Consider the following 17,613-nt stretch of genomic DNA (forward strand, 5'->3'; position numbering starts at 1 on the left):
CGCCGAGGTCGGCCACCATTAATAAAACAACATTGTTTTTTAAATTGTTGTTATCTGCACACACGGTTAATAAAGCAAAGGGTTCCATGCCATCTAAAGAGAGTTGAGCGTAATGAAATTTCTCTAACTTTGTGTTCATGAAAATTGTGTTTTTCTGTCTTAAGGTTTACTCTTATCTGGACTTGGACTTTGAGCTTGTGGACTCAGACTTGACTTGGACCTTTGTGACTCTGACATGACTTGGACTCAGACCTTTGTGACTCAAACTTGACTTGGACTTGGAAAAAGGTGGACTTAAACTACAGCCCTGCTGTAAACTAGTGCCTATCCCACCTGAGCCTACAGTATTGGGTGGAAAATGGAAAACATCTGCTTAATTAAACTAGAGTGCCCAGGTTTTTTTTATAACTTTTTTTGCAACAACTATTGAACGACAAATCTGGGTGATATTTGACAAACAACTCTGCTGGCTACAAGTAGATGACTTTAATTTGTAAATTGGCCATTCCTTGCCAAAATAGCAGGTGATATGGCGGGGTGACATCGTCAAATGTAAAGCATAAGTAGTCAAATGACCGCCTTCTGGGCGTTCTAGTGGTAAATAATAGTTGATGCACCAGTAGAAGGAGACTCAATCAAACCACACTGGTGTCACACAAGGTGGAGACTGATAAAACACAGAGGAGCTCATTGGAAGGTTAAACACTGTTTCAAAAATTATTATGGTTCAGTGCAAACTAACAAATTAATTTTATTCTATATTTTAAAAAAAGGTGCACAAGACGTAGAACCTGTAATTAAAAAAAAAAGTCCAGTGATGGAATCTTGACAGTGTGTTCGTTGAGCTGACATGTCAAAGGACTATTTTGCAGTGGATATGTTTGGATAAAAAAAAACCGTTCAGAATGCAGTTATGCATGAATATGGCAGTTTAAACTTAGCATTGACATGATACCTGATATGGAACAGGCAGACAAGAATTCAGAAGAGCAAAAAAAAAAAAAAAAACATGGATTGCAAACTACAAATACCGGTACATATCTGTAGATGCAAAGAAGCAGGGAAACAAAACATAAAAACACCAGTGCAAAAGAAGAGTTGAAAGAGTTAGTATTAAACCAGGGTTAAGCTTCAGGAGCGGGACAAGAAAATAGAGTATTTTAAATCAACACTACAGTATTTGAAGTACATAAAGTCCGTCATTCCGTCCCAGGGGAGATGAGAAGGATGAGGATGAGAAGTCTTTTAAAAAAACGATGGACTAAGCAAGGATGGATGTGTGTTTTTGTCCGTTCCTCTAATAGTCCCTAACCAGGTCAAGTACCCGCCAATGTGTTGTTTGGTTCTATTAAAAAGCAAGACCACTGTTCTCCTCTACAAAACACGGAGCCGCCTTAACTGCCTGCACAACACTGCCCTCTAGTGTTTTAACACATGTAATAACATGGACTACACACAGGACCCTTTCACTCACAGACAACTGACAGAAACATGCCATGTCTGTTTTGTGTGTGTAATCTGGGATAAGGTATGTATTGGGTGTGGGGGAAAAAGGTGGATAGCAATTTTGTTTTGTTAACTGTTAACATTTAGATATCATATCATCACATACCTTATCCCTTTGCATTCGAAGTATGTCCTTGTCTGGAACATCTCTAGAGTGTAAAAATCTCTTCCAGCGCCGCCGTAAAACCGGAAGTGGAAGTCTTTCATTCCCCCCTAAAATAAAATTGCGTTGTTTTGCAAAAATTATTGTACTGCAAAATAATGCAATAAAAACTGAAAATTTATAATACAAACTTGTAATACAAAAGTTTTGCAATAAAACGCAATAGTATTGCTTATGGACTGCAGTATGCACGGAGTGTGTGTGATGTATTTCCGGTAAAATCTCATAAGGCATCATCCTTTCCGGTCATGCCCGGCGCCATTGTTTTGAAGCCGTTTTGCTTCAAAGAATTTCTATCAATTGTCAACGTTGTGGGGTATTTTTGGGGATTATTTTTATGTGTGTGGTTGGGCGTATTCGTGAAGAAGAGGTGCTAGGACAGTACATCAATCTATCACTGCTGTGTGCTTACCCACATATACAGTGTTTCTCCGCTTTGATGAACAGCAGAAGCAGTGGGTTGTTAACATTAGCAGGAATTATTTTCTAGTTCGATAGCACCGAAGTCTGTTCTCTGCATTTTTTTCTCCCTGCTGATGTAACAATGCAAGCCGTCAACCACACAAGGGCGTCATTTGTTCAACTACTGTAAAACTCACAGTCTTAATTTTGACAGCTCTCAAGCTTTTGATGTGTTGTTGTTACTCTGTTTACCAGAGCTGGGCACTTGACCCTTTTTTGCCGGTCCGGCCGCGACCCTCCACCCTTGACTTGGGTACCCTTCCGGCCGCGCCCCCCCGCCCTTATTCATAAAAATTATCAGCCCCCGCCCCGTTCCGCCCTCCGGCCCCCCAAAAATAAAAGTGTCCGTGATTGACGCCGCCGCGGGAGAGATGCTAACGGCAGAGGCTTTTTAAGGATCATTAGCTGGCTAATTTACTATTTGAACCCACTGTGGACGCACTTCAAAATGCGCCACTAGTACTTTACTACTTACCCAACTGCGTGTGCTTACTCCCATTGCGAGCCCCGGGTTGGTTTTGTCGTATTGTATAATTATTTGGGTCCAACAGACGACCATAAGTCGCATTCAACAAGTTATTTATTTTCCACACTTCCCTTCGTTCACGGCCTTCAAAATAAAAGCATTCCAGCAAACCACTATACGCAGCAGGTTTGCTACGGCGTATTTCCGGAAGTAGAAGACGCCAGAAGAAGTGCATGAACTCCACATTGATGTGGCAGCGTCATACTTGAGTGCTGCGCGCAGCTTAAGGGGACACTTGGGTGAGCTTAACATTGGCACTTATATAATAGGTTTGGATGTAAAAATGACATTTGTACTAAAATGCCCTCAACTTTCACAAGCTGAAGCAGACAAGAGCATGAATGCGCACACGAACCCCAACTAGTTATATTTCGGACATTTAGAGACGCTAAACTTGTGTCTCAGGAGGGAGAGAGACGGCGGCTTGCAGCAGCTGCAGGCAGATTGGAGCTTTACGTCCCCTTCTTCCCTCCCCGGCTAAAGGTAAGATAATGAGACGGCTAATTGCAATAACTAGCTTCAGGCCGTTAAAACAAAAGGAGTTAGCACAACAACATTAGCTCCTTACTGTCCGCTCAGCGTGTGAGATGAAGATGAGCCTGTGTCTTCATGTCGCACGCGGTGTCTCTGCTTTTTGCTTGCAGCCCCCTTCTACCCGAGTGAAGCGGCTTGAGAGTGACAAAAGCCCTCATCGAACGGCGAATGAAAAGTTCCAGCGAGGCTTACTGCACAGTGTGGCCGCATTGGAACGTGCCATTTCGGCTGTTACCTTCCAAATTGGGCGGCGCGTTGTAAGACGAAAATCTGTGGCACTCCTCATCCAAATAAATCTGTACGTCTCATTAACACTTCAGTCTCTGTAAATATCCTGACTGGTGTTTAATGCCTCACCCGTCCTAACCGTGATCAGCAAAGAAGCAGTGTTTTTTTTTGTTTTTTTTTTTAAGCAAAGAAACATTGTGTGCTGGTTCCAGCCTATGTAGCTCTGCTGACTTCCACATTTCCTCATTCTCATATAAATCAGCCACAGAGAGGTTATTCCTTTTGATATGATGAGGTGGGCATTAGTAGAGATAACAAGGGGCGTTATTCATAGAGTCACTTATTTCCTAATTTCTTCTAATTTTATTGATAAAATAGAAAATTACAACTTTTTTCATTTTCCTGATCAAAAAATATATAAAATGAACTTGTTAGTTGAAAACATGGCCATCCCGGCCTCATCGTCGCTTTAATATATTATATTTAATATTTAATCGAGGGGCGTCACTTCAAAAAGACAGCGACAACAATGGATATCATACCTACTGCAACCATAAAGGGACAGAGATGACTAGACTATGCATTTAATTTTATTGCCAAACTAGTTTGCTTTTGCAGCAGCAACGAGCTGCGTGCTGCACCCTCTCTCCTCTCCGTGTGGGAAGCTGTATATCATCGCAACATGTGACATAATGGACCGATCAGAGCAGCAACAATTCCTGATGGGTGCATGGCATGTGTTGCAGACCTGTCGCCAACAGCACAATGCGTCGGTCACGTGAATCAATGCGGCAGTTGTTGCTCGCGCCGACGCGGGAGTAAAAAGAAGCCTAAAAAGCTTAAAGAGATTAAATTTGGCCGCCTCGCGACCACGTGAAACGCATGAGGGCCGATCAGTGGGCCGGACTAAAATCCACTTCCGGCCATGCTTAGTCCAGCCTTTTTTTTTTGTCAAACCCACGCACCCCCGCCCCAAAATTGGGCATCCGGGTGCCAGAGGGTCTGACCAGTCCGGCCCAGGGATTTAGATTAGATTAACGATATTCCTGGCCTTTCAACTTTTCCTGTCTGTATAAATATTATTTTCATGCTGCCATTTTATGGTATTACAAAATCTGAACATATTTTTATATTTTTACGACTTCCGGCGCCGCGCGAGTGGCAGCCCGCTACAGTAGCTCCGGCTCATCGGTGAGCCTTTTCGTGTGTTTTTGTTCTTTAATATTACTCTACCTCATATCTTTTTCGTATAATTGATAGTCGTAACTTGCGTAGCAATGGACACCCAAACTGCGGTATTCTTGCTGCTGCTGATTGCTATTTTTTGCGCGATCGTGTCCGGCGACTTGGCTCGGAGCCGAGCCCCCATTGTTTACAGCCGGAATCAGCTGTTAGCACTCCGTGCTAACCATGCGCCGGCTCCCGGGGCGAGACCCGATATCCCCCGTGAGCTGAGGAGGAAGAGACGGGGATCTCGTGCGGGGGTTAAACGCCGGGAAAGGAGGAGACGATACCATCCCGTCCTCCCGTCTGTTATCATGGGGAATGTTAGATCGCTCCCCAACAAGATGGACGAGCTAGCGGCGCTTACCCGGCACGAGAGGGACTTCCGGGAGGCTAGCCTGATGCTATTCACGGAGTCGTGGCTAACAACGCTAACGCCGAACGCGGTCGTAGAATTGGACGGCTTCCAAATCATACGCGCGGACAGGACGCTGGAGAGTGGAAAGAGGAAAGGAGGAGGGCTGGCTGTGTTTGTGAACGATAGATGGTGTAATCCTGGGCACATCACGATTAAGGAGCAGCTTTGCAGCAGGGATATTGAGCTGCTAGCTGTTGGCATGAGGCCATTCTACATCCCGCGAGAGTTTAGTCACGTGATCGCGGTGACCGTCTACGTCCCACCAGCTGCCAGCTGCGACACAGCCTGTGATGTCTTGACTGCAGCAGTGAGCAGGCTACAAACACAGCACCCAAATGCCCTGGTACTCATCTCTGGTGACTTCAATCATGCCTCCCCTTCCTCCTCTCTGCCTTCATTCACACAGTATGTCACCTGCCACACCAGAGACAATAAAACACTGGACCTTTTCTATGCCAACACCAAGGAGGCATACACATCACTGCCCCTCCCCCCGCTGGGCAAAGCTGATCACAACCTGGTGGCTCTCCAGTCTGTGTACAAACCTCTGGTCCGCAGGCAGCCAGCTGTGACCCGCACGGTTCAGAGATGGTCTGGAGAGGCCGAGGAGGCCTTAAAGGACTGCTTCAGCACAACTGTGTGGGAAGTATTCAGCGATGCTCATGGGGAAGACATTAGTAGTCTAACGGACACTGTTACAGACTATATAAATTTCTGCATGGAGAACACCATACCCACCAGGACAGTAAGGTGTTTCTCCAACAACAAACCCTGGATCACACCAGACATAAAAGCTCTCCTGAAGGAGAAGAGGAGGGCTTTTGCGTCAGGCAACATAGAGGAGCGGAGGACTGTGCAGCGCCAGCTGAGGAGGAGGATCAGAGAGGGGAAAAGGTCCTACAGGAAGAGGATGGAGGAGCAGCTGCTGCAGAATAACGCCAGGGGAGTCTGGAGGGGCCTGAAGACCATCTCAGGCCACGGACAACCCAAGACCCGGACTGAGGGGGACCTGCAGTGGGCAAATGAGCTGAATCTCTTTTTCAATAGGTTCGATCAGATGCCTGCCTCCACTCAGTCTCTCCTGCTGCAGTCTCCACCTACTCCTCCTGCTGGGCGTGTCACCCCCTCCCCTCTTTTCTCCACAGACTCCAGCTCCCAGCTACACCAGATAGCCACCACTCCTTCCTGCCCAGCCTTGGCCTTCACAACATCTCAGGTGAGGAACCAGCTGAAGAAGATGAAGGCGAGGAAGGCAGCGGGTCCAGATGGCATCAGCCCCCAGCTCCTCAAATCCTGCGCAGACCAGCTGTGTGGAATTGTCCAGCACATGTTCAACCTGAGCCTGAAGCTGGGCAGGGTCCCCCAGCTATGGAAAACATCCTGCCTGGTCCCGGTGCCAAAGACCCCCCACCCGAAGGAGCTCAACAGCTTCAGACCGGTGGCGCTGACGTCTCACCTGATGAAGACCCTGGAGAGACTGGTCCTTGTCCACCTGCGCCCCCTGGTGAGCTCCTCAATGGACCCACTCCAGTTCGCATACCAGCCTGGCATCAGTGTGGATGATGCCATCATCTACCTCCTCCACACTTCACTCTCCCACCTGGAGAAGGCGGGGAGCACTGTGAGGATCATGTTCTTTGATTTCTCCAGTGCTTTCAACACCATCCAGCCCACCCTACTGGGAGACAAGCTGGAGCGGGCGGGGGTGGCGCACCACCTCACCACATGGATCCAGGACTACCTCACAAACCGGCCACAGTATGTGAGAACACAGGACTGTGTGTCTGACGTGCTCCTCTGCAGCACGGGGGCCCCACAGGGAACTGTCTTGGCTCCCTTCCTGTTCACCCTCTACACCTCGGACTTCAACTACAACACCCCTACCTGTCACCTGCAGAAGTTCTCTGACGACTCTGCGATTGTCGGCCTCATCACAGGCGGAGATGATCGGGAGTACAGAGAACTTACTCAGGGTTTTGTGGATTGGTGCCAGCAGAACCGCCTCCTGATCAATGCGGGGAAATCCAAAGAAATGGTGGTGGATTTCGGTAGGCGCCAGCACTCTTCACCTGCACCAGTGAATATCCGGGGAACAGATGTTGAGAGAGTCTCAACTTACAAGTACCTGGGTGTTCATCTGAACAATAAACTGGACTGGTGCGACAACACAGACGCCCTCTATAGGAAGAGTCAGAGCAGACTCTTCCTACTCAGGAGACTGAGGTCTTTTGGGGTTCAGGGGACACTCCTCAGGAACTTTTATGACTCGGTGGTTGCATCGGTCATCTTCCAGGGAGTGGTCACCTGGGCAGGCGGCGTCTCGGCCCGGGACAAGAAGCGGCTGGACAAACTGGTCAAGAGGGCCGGCTCTGTCCTGGGCTGCTCCCTGGACTCTGTGGACTCGGTGGGGGACAGGAGGATGTTGGCCAAGCTGTCATCAATGCTGGGCAACCCGGACCACCCCCTCCAGGGCACCCTAACAGCACTCCACAGCACCTTCAGTGACAGACTGTTACACCCTCGCTGTGCAAAGGAGAGATTCCGCCGTTCCTTCTTGCCTGCTGCTGTCAGACTCTTTAACAAGAACATTGTGTAGTCTCTACAAACTGGCGGTCATTAGTGCAATTGTGCAGTCCTGCACCTGAGCTCGTATCGTGCAATACCCAATATTCCCCACTACTGTAATACCGTGCAATACTCAACATTCCCCACTACTGTTAGTCTAGTTTTATTTTTATCCAATGCTGTTCCTTACATTTCACTACAGCACTGCAGCACTGTCACTTAGAGTATTTTTTCCTCTGTACTATGTACAGGCCGAAATGAGTGTTCCTCATATTTTTTATGTAGATGTAGGTTGGTGTGTATACACATGTGTATATACACATGTTACTGCGTATATCTACATAGGTTTGATTCTAAATGTTTGCCGTCAATGTTATACATTAATGGCCACATTATGCCGCCGCCCCTGTGTGACCTATATCCTTGCTACTGTAACAACGAAAATTTCCCCACTGTGGGATCAATAAAGGCATTCTTATCTTATTTATGAGTGTCTTATTCCTGGGTTTCCATAGCAACCACTTTTAAGTGACAGCATTGATGTTTGAGAAAAGTCACTGTGGTCAAAAGAAAGTTATACAATATAGGAAGCATTACATCTGTTTCAAAATGTTGACAAGGATGAGTTGGATTGAGACATTGAGTCTGACCAAGCAGCCTTACTCCAGTGAAGAGCTGCTGACAGCGACACAGTTAGTTAGTATTCGCCGAGAGTAAAGTATTGGCTAATAGAGATAAAGCCGGGGGCAACGGCAAAATCTGTCAGTGCAGTGACACTCAACCTCCACCCGGTGGTAATGCAATACCACCTGTAACTGATGGGACTCGGAGAGGAGCTACAGTACATTATTTACATTTAAAGAAGTAAAATACCTTTAATAGCTACTCAAACAGCGAGTAACAATCATTTTAGGCGTTGACGTCTTTGCCAAAGCACAAGCCGTCAAAATGGGACGGTCTATGCATTCATGTCAAAAATCTTAACGTGGCTTAATGTTAGAAAACTATGATCAATTGCCACCAAAATTCACATGCACATCTCCGGAGCTGGGCAGTCCGTACCGGATGGACGACCATTTTGGGACGGAGGACGTGGGGCGACAAGTTTTTAAAAAGGGTCAGACCAAGCAAGGGCGGAGGTGGATTTTAGTTCAGCCCACGAGTCGTCCCTCATGCTTGTGACGTGGTCACGAGGCGGCCAAAGTTAATCTCAACCGACTCGGCGAAATGGACAAAAATTGCCTCAGAACACTTCAAACGCACCACTAGCTACCCAACTGCGCAGGATATTTTTCAACAAGACATACAGCGCGAGTTCTAGTACGACAAATGATGAGACCCCGTAGCCCGAGCAGCGTCAGAGCCAGCACACCGTCGAGTGATGTCAGCATGTCGCTTGACTGTCCGCTGCTCAGGAGTACGTAGCTTTAGTTGTGCTAAGGCTAATGCAAATAAACAGCTGGGCAGCGACCCTCCGTCCGCGGTTCCGTCCTGTATATTCAATCGACCCACGTGGTCCCAGTCGGTCGGAGTCAGCCAACCGGCGTCGAGTAGGGACTTTACCAATACCGCATCACATGCAGGTGCCGCACTCCTGACACGCCGTCGAGTAAGGAAACAATAAAAAAAATAAAAGGGTTGTGGTGTACCTTGCGGTCCCACAGACACAAGGACATGTGTCCCATATTCTTTATATTTCACCGATGACAACGCTTTGCGTTTGTGTGTGTCAGTTGTTTTTGTTTGATATTTTTTCTTTGTTTGGCGGCGTGTCTGCTCGTGTGACGTAAAGATTATGTAATCGACGTCGACTGGCTGTCGCCGACGAAGGACGGGCCGGGACCACGTGGGTTGATTGAATTTGCAGGACGGAAACCGGGGATGGAGGGTCGCTGCCCAGCTCTGCAAATTAATATTCAGTCACTGCATGTTCTCTTCTACGTAGCCGCCTTCATTAATTGCCTGCACGATGCTTTTCATGTGCTTACCAATAGTCACTTTGCACATGCATATTCTGCCCTCTAGTGGTTCAACACATGTAATACCATGGATAATGCCACTTGAGTCACGATACATTTGGCCATTTCACCTGATTGACAGAAACACGCCCAGCCGGTCTTATGAGTGTAATCAGGGATAGTTTTGTTAACTGTTCACGCTTAGTACCTTATCCCTTTCCTTGCGAAGTATGTCCTTGTGTGGGACATCTTTCGACCGTAAAAAGTTCTACCAACGTATACATTTAAACGACCCGGAAGTGGAAGTCTTTGTTTCCTCTTGAAATAACATTGCGTTATTTAGCAATAAATATTTTATAAATAATGAAAATGTCTTAAGTTAACATGCAAAGGTTTTGCAATAAAACACAATAGTATTGCATCATTAGTCAATCTTAAATATTCTCTTGATGTCTCCTGGTATGCTCCAGTCGGCATCATCATCATCACATCACAAAGGGCTTGTGTTGCAGCTAAATGCTATCTTGGTTCAATAGTTGTAAACAATTCAATCCACTCACGATACTCCCAGCCGATAAGTGTATGTGCACAGGAAATTAAATGATCTTTAGATAATGTTTATGAGTGCACAGAGGGTTTTTTTGGGGTGTGTGGGGCAGACCGATGAAATGCAAGGACGGAAGCGCTTTAAAAGGACGAGGACAGATGGGGTAGAGGGGGTGGCGATAATTTGTATGAATAAGGACAGAGGGATGAGGCCGGAAGGGTACCCAGGTCGCGGACGGAGGATGGACCGGCAAAAAAGGGTCAGAGGATGGACCAGCAAAAAAGGGTCAAGTGCACTGTAAAAAGCTTGACCATCATCTCCATAAATAAATTAAGGCAACAAAGTGACAATTGATATGTTTGAATAGATTTTACTACCTCGACTTTGATTAAAAACGATTGATTTAATGAAGTAGATTCAAACAAAACTATTAAATACAAAATAATGAAATCACTGGTTTAAATATTTTGGATTGACTAATAATATTGCAGAGGTAGAGTGAATCTACATCAATTTCACCTCGAAAACTGATTAAAATTTACTACGTATCTACGTATAATTCAGATATACTAAATTTATGAGTCATTTAGATTTTGATTCACCAATTAAATAGGTGGAATTAATTTATACATACTAATTATCTTTATGAAATCAAGTTCTGTTTACTAAATATCTGGATGATAATGATTTAGATTTACTAATTAATTGGGTGAAATTAGTTTATACATGCTAATTATCTTGAGGAAATTGATTTATTTTTACTAAATATCTGGGAGATATTGATTTAGATTTACTAATTAATTAGATTAAATTAATTTATACATGCTAATTGTCTTGGAGAAATCGATTTATATATACTAAATATCTGGATGATATTGATTTAGATTTACTAATTGGGTGAAATTAATTTATACATACTAATTGTGTAGAAGATATTGATTTATATTTACTAAATATCTGGATGATATTGATTTAGCTTTACTAGTTAATTGGTTGAAGTTAATTTATACATACCAATTATCTTATGGAAATTGATTTGTATTAACTAAATATCTGAAATATATTGATTCTGATTTATTAATTACGTTAAATTGATTTATATCTATCTCAATGAACGTGAGTTCCACTTACTAAATATCTGCATGAGATTGGTTTAGATGTACTCATGTTATGGGTAAAATTGAGGCTATCTTTCTAGATTGATTAGATGTGTGAAAAATAATGATTTGGATTCAATAACTAAAATATGTTGCATTAAGTTATATTTGGTACCACATGACTTTAAATCTATTTAATGTTATTGATTGTCACTTTGTTGTCGTAATTTGTTCGAGTCAAATTTACTTAATGTCATGTCTTCTTGTAGCAATAAGTGACACACACATATTAAAACAGTAGAGAAACATTTAATTGTGCAACCTTGTTAAACACATTTTCAACATTTTTCAAAATAATTTTTGGTTTAGAATACATGTATATTTTTTAAAATCAGTGAAATGCAGGCAAAATACAAATATGTTAACGGTGCAAAATATATAAATAAAGATAAAAATATACACATATATACATACATTTATGTATACACATTAATACATACATATATCTACATAAATATACACAATTATACATATACACATATACATTTACTGTATGTATGTGTACATATATATTTACTATATATTATATTACATTGAATATTCCTATATATGTATTAATATAGGGCGGCACGGTGGTCGACTGGTTAGCACGTCCGCCTCACAGTTCAGAGGTCGTGGGTTCAATCCCGGCCCCGGCCTCCCTGTGTGGAGTTTGCATGTTCTCCCCGTGCCTGCGTGGGTTTTCTCCGGGCACTCCGGTTTCCTCCCACATTCCAAAAACATGCATGGTAAGTTGATTGGATACTCTAAATTGCCCCTAGGTGTGATTGTGAGTGCGGATGTTTGTCTCTCTGTGCCCTGCGATTGGCTGGCAACCAGTTCAGGGTGTCCCCCGCCTACTGCCCAAAGACAGCTGGGATAGGCTCCAGCACGCCCCGCGACCCTTGTGAGGATAAGCGGTACAGATAATGGATGGATGGATGTATTAATATAGTAATTAATTGACCTCCAATTTCTGCATTTATTGACTGATTTAAACCATTCAAAATACACACTGTTCAACTCATTCCATTTGCCCAAATTTAACATTGTTTAAAAGTAAAAGCCCTAAATTAACACCGTTATAAATATTTACAACCAGAGTTCCACCTTTTTCCGCTGACTCAAATCATTCGAAATTCTTTTTTCAACTTCATTTCAACTGTTCAGCTCATCCAGTTCAGCCTCAGCATTCACGTATTTTCTAGATCACACCCTTCAAATGAGTATGAACGTTTCCAACAAATCAAACATTTGACTTAAGAACAAAATTGAGTGCTAGTGTGAGGACCCTTGGAGGGGAAGTCAACGCAGAGAAAATCTTAATGTTATATCCTATTCTATTCTAACTAGTCCAAACACAGTATTCTGTTTAATATTATTATGTTTGTGGAATATGAATCCAGCAGCAAAATCCACCCCTTTTTACACACCAGATTTTGCTAGTTGATTTGCGATTCCACAGATGCAATATTAATCAGAATACCATGTTTAGACAAGTGGGGCCGCATAGAACTTATTATTATAAAGAACATTTTTAAACCACCTCCACTTTAAGCCACTACTTTGTTCTTGAGGCTGTTCACTTTTGGGGAAAGCTTTGAATTGTCCAGTTCAAAAAAAGGTTTTTGGAAGGCTTCAAATGTGTATTTGAGCTCCTTTGGATAGGAAAGATTAAGTGCATAAGCCAAGCCAATCAGCATGGCACAAGCCCTTGAGAAGTTATCGAAACCAGTCAGGGCCTTTGTCCCATTGACAATGATCCCTATTTTCATTTTACCTTCCGACATATTCTTTGTTGTGCTGAAAAATTTCAGCCGTTGCAGAGCAAGGTCCAGCTCCATATTGCTGCATCTGCATCCTACAAAACAAATATTTGGTATTTTAGACTATAGTGACTTAAAGAAGTTGGATGAGAGTGTGTATGAGGGAGAGAGAGGCAGAGAGAGAGGCAGAGAGAGAGAGAGAGGCAGAGAGAGAGAGAGAGAGAGAGAGAGAGAGAGAGAGAGAGAGAGAGAGAGAGAGAGAGAGAGAGAGAGAGAGAGAGAGAGAGAGAGAGAGAGAGAGAGAGAGAGAGAGAGAGAGAGAGAGAGAGAGAGAGAGAGAGAGAGAGAGAGAGAGAGAGAGAGAGAGAGAGATGCATTCCAACTTACATCATACCCTTTAAGGAGCTCATAACATAAACATCAGCCTACTCAAGATAAAGAAAGATACAGGTCTTTAAACTAAGAGGCTTACTTAAATTTATAGAAACTAGGAATGGGCAAATACCGAAACCGGGTTTCGGTTTCTCGCTGATACCAGACTTATTTTCAAGTACTCTGTACTTGCAAGGCAGTCGATACTAAGGGTGGCCAATATCAATGGCTCACAGAATATTTTTCTAACTCAACTGTATCTATGTCAATCTTCTGATATGCCTATTAAGATGCAATACCTGTAAGTTGTATATTCACGCTTAGAATACATTATTAGCAGAGGTTGGCGCATCAGTAAATTTTGCCGGTCCGCCAGTCATCATTCGCCAGCGGCCGGGCTAACCACCCGTCCATCATTGTCAGTCCGTCATTATGTCAAGCCGAACCAAAACTGTTGTGTGAGTAAGTCACACTGTCATTGTTATTTTAACAACGATTACATTATCTGTAAATTACAGTTCGTCACTGCTCTTTTAGGACCGTCAGTCCGTCATCGTTATTTTAACCCCTGTTCCATCAGCTAAATGACAGCTCATCACAAATATTTTAGGACCGTCAGATCTTCGTCAGCGACCTCGCGTCAGCAAGACCCAATCGGCGTCGAGAGCTTACTATGTCACACAAATTCGCAGCACAAGGCAGTGTATCTACGCTGGTAAAGAAGCACTCCTCGTACTGATGCCCACAATTGTTTTATTGTTCGTCCATTATGGAACATTATAAAAACTAAAACCAAGATATTCCATAGTATTTACAATCAATATTGGGCTTGGGCTCTGTTACCAGTCCTCTCGAGAGAGGTTGGACACTCTTCTACTCTGGAGTTGCCTAAGGTGAGAGGTGCCGAGCGGATAATATGCTACTTTTTTCCCAAACTTTGAAACGTGGCTTTTAATGTGATACTGTTTATTTATACATTTTTACTGATAAGACAGCCATCAATTCAATTAGATAATACAGCCAATAATACCTTTAGTAGGATCATCTGCAACTTCAATCCCATGGCCCCCCCTTTGAATGGAAGAGGTTGAGAAGCCTTGGAGAGTATTCATCCATCTTGGACATGAACTTTGATTCCAGGTGCACCGTTGTGATTCTCTTGAACTCATCCTGTATTTTAAAGACAAATTATGTAAACTGTAATGCTGTAATGTTTTAGTAGATTCCCTTTTGTAGCAGACAATGACTTGCAGATCTTACACCGCCATCCCATTGTCAAAGACATACAAAAAACGAAAAAAAAAAACCCATACTATATTAACGTGTACATATGATATAACTATATAAATACAATCCAAAGAATGTTCCCAACAAATAACTACAAACTAAATTTAAAAAAAAATTCTGTAATTTATGCTTTCAATTCAAATTCCAGTTGCAACTTACCGGTACCCGGAGAAAAACCACGCAGGCACAGGGAGAACATGCAAACTCCACACAGGGAGGCTGGGATCGAACCCTCTACCTCTGAACTGTGAGGCGGACGTGCTAACCAGTCGACCACCGTGCCGCCCTTTAAAAAGTCAAGTACGGTAAATGTAACTAAATATGTGGTGTTTGAAAATATAGTATTTCTGTATCACTGGTTTTCATTTATTGTGGTGGAAGGAGTTCTGGAATGTAAACGCCGTGATGGAGGGGGGTTTACTTTTCTGTATATAAAATGTAACATACAGTACATTAAGTGTAATACATACCTGCTGTCTTGACTTGATATGATTCTTTTTGTACCTAGAAAGAAATAGAGTAGAGAAGAATAGTTCCAAGTCATTTGGATGAATTAACATTTTTACCAAAAATTCAGAAGGAGGTATGAAAATCAACTCAGATAAGATGCAATAAAATGTTACATTTGCTTTTGTAAATATGGGCAATGATTTGGATTGTAATGATAATGCTGTTTGTTCCGCAAGCTCACATGGTCATCCCTTTTTAATATACTACATGATCATTTCTTAGTCTTACTAGTGACCAGAATTTCCCATGCCAATACATAAACATATCCGTGGTACATAGTTACAGTGCTCAACTACTTATTTCCATACATTTTATTTAGGTGTAGCCTATAGCAAAAATTGGGAATAGATCCTTCAACTTGTCAAACCTTTCCATTGACCTCAAGACGAAATTAGCAGTGAATTGCAAAATCATACAGACACCATGGACGGGCATAGGAGAACAAATGACAAAACCTGACATAATAGTGAATATCAGATGATGCATTGCATCTTAGCAGGTGGTCCCTAACCCTCGACCCAAGCAGAAAACAAAAAAAATAATATCAAGTAAGCTATATAATATGCTCTAGCTAGGGAAAAAACACAAATTTGCGCATGGCATTTACTGGTCAGTAACACCGTTCGTAGTCGACGTTATAGTATAATTAATGTGTTGTCGCCACAACAAAGAACAATCCACCCAGTTTCTACTATTTGAAACCAGAATAAATCGGGATAGTGTGTGTGCGTCCGTGCGTTCACGCGCGCGCGTGTGTGTGTGGGGAGGATTCCGCCCCCACCCACCCCCCAAAAAAACTTCCCTGCGAGTACTGTACGGAAAAGGAATAAAGCCTGTGAATATGCCCCTTACGACAGGTTGATACTCGAACACAATTATACGTAGTCGAAAACTCTAAACTTTATTTGTACTCGCCTCTCAGAACAATGTTAGCTCACTGGTACGACTGTTAGCAAACTAGTTAAGGTAGGTGAGGCGGGTAAACTCGGCTGACTCCGAATCACAACGTCGAAATTACACTTTCTATAATTAAACTTGTTTTGTAACTCGCAGTAACAAAACAATGTTCAACTGCTGGTTTAACGAAGTTAAATGTCGGTGTGTGTGTGTTTGGTGTTAGTGAAACCTCTTATACTTTTTAGTGGCACACTCACAAAATGGCCCTGGAAGCGGGCTCCGACCGGAAGTGTACAATGATTAAAACCCAAGAGATGCCACTAAGCAGCATTTATTAATTTTACCATTTTGCTAACATTCCTAATAAAATATAATTGAATTATACTAATTAATTTTCATCTTATTTTATTTAAAGAAAAATGACTAAAATAAATTGATTAATGAGTTTCATATGATTACACTAACAAAATATTATACCAAACTACACAGTGTTGTTTTTTATGTATAGGTTACTAGATTTTATTTTGTAAATATTAATTTGGCCCAGTCAGGCTTTTTACAGTGTTCAGGTTACCAACCTGCGTGAAGCTGGCAGATAAATGCTATCTTGGTTAAACAATTGTTAAACAATTCAATCCACTCAGATACTCCCAGCCGGTAAGTGGATGTGAATAAGAAATTAGCCAGCTAATGAGCTTCAAACAGTGTTTCATGAAACCTCTGCCGTTCGCATCTCCCCCACGGTATGCACAGAAACTGTTGCTTGTCGCTTTTTTATTTCCGGGCTAGGTTGGTGGGCGGACTGACGGAATGTAAGGAAGTGATCACCCTCCAGTCCGAACGGTGGTAATAACGCCCCTATGATAGCTCGTTTTTTTTAGACTGCCATTTTGTACACTTTAAGACCAGCGAAAACGCGGTGCGGCGAACCTTAAGAGAACAACGAACGGAATAGATTACGTTCCTTAACGACATGTTCTGTGACCATTTCATTTTCCTCCTGCTGTCTCCTTTTGTGTGGATTTATGCAAGCAATGGTAAGGTTTTGTTTGTTTATTGTCGACCGCAGTGCGTCTGTATTGTGACCTAACAATGCTGGCCTATGTTATGCTATGTTGGACCGAGAGAAAACAGTACTGCCTTGAAGACGATTTTTTCGTCCATATGTTTGTATTTTTCCTGCATTTTACGTACATTTCAAGTGACACATAATTTTGAGTAATAGTTGGACACACACAGGTTTAATGCGTTCAATGATGTGTTTAATGATTAAACAACTCAGTGCCGGCGGTATCGAAAATGAACCTTAAAGCTCACTACAAGTGGCGCCAGAACACGGAAGTTAATTCAATACGAGGTATGTCAGAAAAGTTCCAGGACTCTGTACTGTAGTTAAAATCCATCCATCCATCCATTATCGACAACGCTTATCCTCACAAGGGTCGCGGGCGTGCTGGAGCCTATCCCAGCTGCCTTCGGGCAGTAGGCGGGGGACACCCTGAATTGGTTGCCAG

At 43.0% G+C, this 17,613-nt stretch overlaps 1 protein-coding gene across 1 annotated transcript in view; it reads left to right on the forward strand.

Annotated features, from left to right (window-relative positions):
• Positions 1 to 17,613, forward strand: part of LOC147136045 (interferon alpha/beta receptor 1a-like) — a 63,903-nt gene that overhangs the window by 1,991 nt on the left and 44,299 nt on the right. The window contains exons 2-3 of the mRNA XM_086051936.1: positions 3,063 to 3,140; positions 3,302 to 3,489. The gene's annotated coding sequence lies outside the window, so the exon portion shown is untranslated. The remainder of the gene's footprint in view (positions 1 to 3,062; positions 3,141 to 3,301; positions 3,490 to 17,613) is intronic.

Source organism: Filicampus tigris, chromosome 14 (assembly GCF_054856515.1).
Source record: "Filicampus tigris isolate MCC_2025a chromosome 14, RoL_Ftig_1.0, whole genome shotgun sequence".
In the NCBI taxonomy this organism is placed as follows: domain Eukaryota; kingdom Metazoa; phylum Chordata; class Actinopteri; order Syngnathiformes; family Syngnathidae; genus Filicampus; species Filicampus tigris.